This window comes from Micropterus dolomieu, linkage group LG11 (assembly GCF_021292245.1).
Source record: "Micropterus dolomieu isolate WLL.071019.BEF.003 ecotype Adirondacks linkage group LG11, ASM2129224v1, whole genome shotgun sequence".
Taxonomy (NCBI): domain Eukaryota; kingdom Metazoa; phylum Chordata; class Actinopteri; order Centrarchiformes; family Centrarchidae; genus Micropterus; species Micropterus dolomieu.
The window spans coordinates 3934356-3939726 of record NC_060160.1 but is presented as its reverse complement, the minus strand read 5'-3'; positions in this window follow the sequence as shown (position 1 = coordinate 3939726).

Here is a 5371-nt window from a genome sequence, read left to right as displayed (position 1 = left end):
CGACAGTGAATACTGTTCTTGTCAGATGGCAGTAGGGTGAAGAGGCTTTCGCTGGGTGGGTACTGTCTTTTAGTATCCTTTGCCTCTGTGCAGGCACCTCACCTCACCGATATCTGATGCTTAGGTGCTACTTATCTTCTGCAGGTTTTAATCACCTGCTGCAGAGCCTGGGTCGTGCACATCCCATGTAAGCTGATGATATTTCCGGTCAGGTGCTTTCTATTGCTCATATGTAAAAATGAACAAGAACTTGGCACGGGAAACTTTCCTTTTTAAGTTTCCTTTAGAAATACAGCTGTTTCTGAGCATTAAGCTAATCATTGATGACTGTAGCCTTATAAACAGATATGAGAGGGTTATCAATCTTCTAATCTAACTCTCAGCAAGAAAGCAAATTTAAAAAAAAGCACTTTTTCCCAAATGCCAAACTATTGCTGAACTATCCTGACACAAGCTGAAGTAGACTCTATGGTCCTAGTCTCGCTGACTGTGAAGTTTCACAGTGGTTCAGACAGGCATGGAAACGGTTCAATAGTCTCATGTTCTGTATACTTATAAACAACTTGCTTCCCAGAAAATTTTTTATTCCCTTCACAAGAATGTTTGTTGTCTCTATGGTCTGTGTTCATGTTCAAAAACTCTTTTGTTCCTGCAGATTGCTGTTTTCTCCTGGACGTTGGTTACTGATTCATTCTTTACGGCTTAGGTAGCCAAATTTTATTACGACTATTTTGTTTACATTTCCTTACACCTCTAGTGTGCCACTTTATTAAAACTTTGATTATTGTTTCACGCCTGTAGTTCGGTTCATCTGGTCCAGACCTGGATCTGCATTTTTTTGTTCTAAACCTGTTCATGACGTTTTATAAACGAACCAAGACGGGTAAACATGACGTGACTTACAGATAACTTGTTGACAGTTAGGCAGTTGTCATCCTGCATCATCAGTGACAGTTTCTGCAGCACTTCGTATATTTCTGTTCAAGTACAATACTTGCATAAATATACTTAGTTACTGTACTAATCAATCATTTTTCATCAAATAAATCACATTAAAAATGATGAAGTACAGTGTTTTCACTTTCTGAGAGTTGTACTAGTCCTACAGCCTCAGCTTTGAAACAAGCCTCAACCTCTGTATTTTATGTGATTCACCCATTTAAATTATATTAGGGCTTAAAATGATTATTAAGGGTATTGTCGCTTTGAGTGACACGTGGGTGCTGTCACAGGTGGCTTGACACATCAACCGGGCTTCATTCACATTTTATACAAGTTTTATTGTTCATTTCAAACTTGATTTTACCAGCTGTTCTTTCAGGGCACAAGCAGTATAGATGTTTCCTTAAATATTTTGCAGGTTTCTTGTCTTACTCTTCAATGTACTATACTGGAGAATCTATCACTTACGTTTGTAAGTGCACAAGTACAGAGGAGGGGAAGAAGGCTGACCATATCCTGCTTATGGCTCCAAAAGCCTTGGGGTCACTTCTACTCTCCTTATCCAGAAGAACAGGAATAGACTCTGGTAAACATGCTACCTGAAGATCTCTGAATAAGAGAAACACTGCTACTGAACACTGTCTCACTGAGGATATTAATGCTACATCATTCAGAGCTGTTTCCAAGTCTTAACTCTGAAGTAGTCGTGTGTCAGCCCCGTGAACGATGGGAGTTGGCTCCTGTCAGTCTCAAAGACTCAGGCTCCTTCACAGTCACAATGCATACTCAACCAAAGTGACAATGCTCCGTCATAAGACATCTTTGCAGAGACTGAAAGTTTGGTGATTTCATGGCTCGTGATTGTGTCTGCTTGTATAACAAAAGTAGACAAAGTGTGAAAGACAAATTTACTTTAGGCTGTTTGGAGTTCAAACAAGCCTTTTTTTAATCCCACAGAGTCTCTGATGTCTGGCAGGAGAGCAGTGGTTACCAACTCCTCTCATATAGCAGAAGCTCTTCTCTATGCATCACATCTGTATGCCTAAAACACATTTTATTTGGTAAATAGTGTTCAGCTTCCATCTGTAGGAATTTCTCTGAAAACACAATGTTGAGAATTTGCAGCAGAGCTCTGGTAAGTAACAAACTTTCAGGTAATTCTTCTTGTTTATAATGTCTGAATGTAGCTAACTGAGATTACTTAAAACCTTTTATTTTTAATTAATTTATTCCACGCAGGTACTTTGTTCTCCATGATACAAAATAATTTTATCAAACAATATACATGAAAAAAAAAAGAACATAACATAATGTGAGCATCATAGGTGAATCCAATCCAGAACCCAATACATTAATAACATTTTTTGTGAGAAAATAAGAGGAGCATCAGAAAGAGAAATAAAAAGGAAGCACATTTATCACATTAACAAACACAATTTTACCAGCCAATATCAAAGGTCTAATTTTCCATCTTGGCATGTCTTCTTTAAGCTAAAACTTAAACTTTAGATTCCTGATATTTCATTTAAATAAAAGTTCTGGCTTCTTGGAGATGCCAGCGTCGAGATGTTTAATTCTCCCATTTCCAATAATTTTTTTTGTTTTTTACTGAAAGCATACCTGAGTCATCCAGAATAAATGCCTCTATCTGCTGTGGTCACCCCTTCTATCTCTCTCTCTCTCTCTGTTATATAATAAGTTCGATGCTAAAGAGCAAAAAAGTATGAGACAAAGGGACCCCTGCCTGTTTCCTTTACACAGATCAATAGCTTGTGCTATTGTTCCTGATTGACTCTAAACGATACATTTGGATTTTGATACAAAGCTTTAAGCCAAATAATAAATGTATCATGGAAGCCATATCCTTTACATGATTCTAAGATTTATGGCCAGAGGACCCAATCAAAGGTCTTTTTCTGAATCGAGATCGAGAAAAATTGTTTATAAAATTAAAAATGTTCCATGATGTTTAAAGTGTTTATGTTTAAAGTTATCTGCTATTTGTCTATCCATGATAGACAAACCCTGTTTGGTCTGTATTAATGGTGCTTGGAACCATATTTGTAAGTGTATCAGCTATTATTCCACATAGTATTTTCTAATCTGTGTTTTAAAAGTGATGTAGTTCTGTATCAGGCACAATCTGTTGTCCTTCCTATGTGTATATCTGAGATTATTTATATGTTATTTACACTGCGGGCAAAATTATTAGGCAAATTGTATTCCTCCTAATTAATTTTATCAAAGCTCAAACACAACGCTCTCAGTCATTACAAATGTTCAACTAAGGAAAAGTGAGTTTTGTCCAGCTCAGGAGAATATAACTGTGCAGAATTATTAGGAAACTAAATAGTTTCTATCAAATTACTTCATTCTAAGTTTATTCTAAGTTTTTAGAGTAAGTGTAACAACACAAAATGACGAATAACATTTTTGTAACCAATAGCCACTCTTCTTTTCAATACCTGCCTTGAGTCTTCCATCCATGGACTCTGGCATTACCTTTATCTGTTCACTATCTACTTTCGCTAAAGCAGCAACCACAGCCTCCCAAATGCTGGTTAGAGAGGTGTATCGTCTTCCCTGACTGTAAATCTGACGTTTGAGAAAGGACCGCAAGTTCTCAATAGGATTCAAATCAGCTGAGGAAAGGTGCCAGGTCATTATTTGGGCGTCTTTGAGGCCCTTGCTGGCCAGCCAAGCAATGGAGTACTTCGATGCTTGTGAGCATTGTACTGCATAAAGATCATGGCTTTCTTCATAACAAAGGGGCTCAGGAGATACAGCGGGTTGGCTGTTAATCGGAAGGTCAGCGGTTTAATCCCCGGCTCCTTCAGGCTGCATGTCGAAGTGTCCTGTGTCAGTGTGTGAATGAAGAATGCAGATGTAGTGTAAAAGCGCTTTGAGTGGTCGAAAAGACTGGAAAGGTGCTATACAGAGCATTTACATTCCTGTACCACTGCTTAAAGACAATATTTGACTTTTTAGTGTGAGTTAAATCTCTTTTTTGGACAAATTTAGCTGAAGTAATGAAACTGCATATTGATTTAAGGTCTCATTCACTTTCCCTTATTACACAAATACATATCCCCTGAAAAAGATAAACTTCAATGAGCATTCAAGTTCATATGGTTTGGAGTTAGAAAAAATGGGCATAGAAATAATTATTCATTCAGAAAACTTACTTGCCTAATAATTGTGCACGCCGTTTATTTCTGCCAAAATTTCTGCCAATATTTTGTCAAGACTGGAACTTCTTCTGCTTATAGAATGTAACACAATTACGATGATTGTAACTGAAGAAGTTGTGTTCAATGTATCTATTTATTAATACATATAGTTGAACACATTCTTGTATCTCTCAGGTAAGGGCGGGGATGGTGAAGCCCTGTCACTTGAGTAAACCTGTATCAGCAACTCTGGTTGCGGGCAGAAACCTGAACCAGCTTTCGGAAAGCAGGAGGGGTTGGAGAGAGACTGCAGAGAGGCCTGGAGAGGAAAGCACACAACACTGATAACTGGGTGAGCTACTACACCAACAAGTACCCCAACAGCTGAAGACATATTTTCTGGAAAAAGGTGCTAATATGTTCCTGGAAGTGAGCTCACACATTCTTTACTTAAATGCATTTAGTAAATCAGCAGTTTATTATGCACTAACACCTGGCACAGACCTTTAGACACATTCTGACAGTGCAGTTACAGCATCCTTTTCCTTTGGTCTGCTACAAAAAATCTTCTTCTTTACAAATTTACAGATACAGATTTTGTTAAGTATGAATATCTCGAGAAACGGCATTCTTTGATTCGGTCCAGCACTGGGATTTTCTATCCACGAATGGAATTCAGAGACAAACGGGAACAGATAAGTTCAACACACATACACACACTGACATTGAACTTGCTCATGTTTTTGGTGAACGATGAACTGAACATATCCATTTGAGAGCACGAACTTCTGCACTGTTGAGTACAGAACATTTTTTGGACCCGCACAAACGAGAGGAGGATGTGACGTTCAGTTGTTTGAGCTAACTGAGCAAACTGTCAGTGTGGACACGAGACGCATTGTAATATCAGCTATAAGGGGGATCTCACTGTCAGTGGGCTCCTGGGCCTTGTTGATGAGGCCAGCTGCAGTCAGAAAGAAACTATTCTTGTGGTTTGAGGTTTTGGACCTGACTGACCGCAGCCTCCTGTCAGAGGGGAGAGTCTCAAAAAGTTTTTGTGGTTGAGTTCTGCCACAGTTTTTCCTCCCCGCATCAGGGCCCTGGAGGCAAACAGGTCCTGCAAGGATGCCAGATATCAGCCAATCATCTTGTCAGCAGAGCAAATGATACCCTGCAGTCTGCTCTCGTCCTTAGCACTGTGTCTTCAGCTTCACATGCTGCCTCCTGTCAGAGAAAAAATTCTGTAATCCACCTATAGG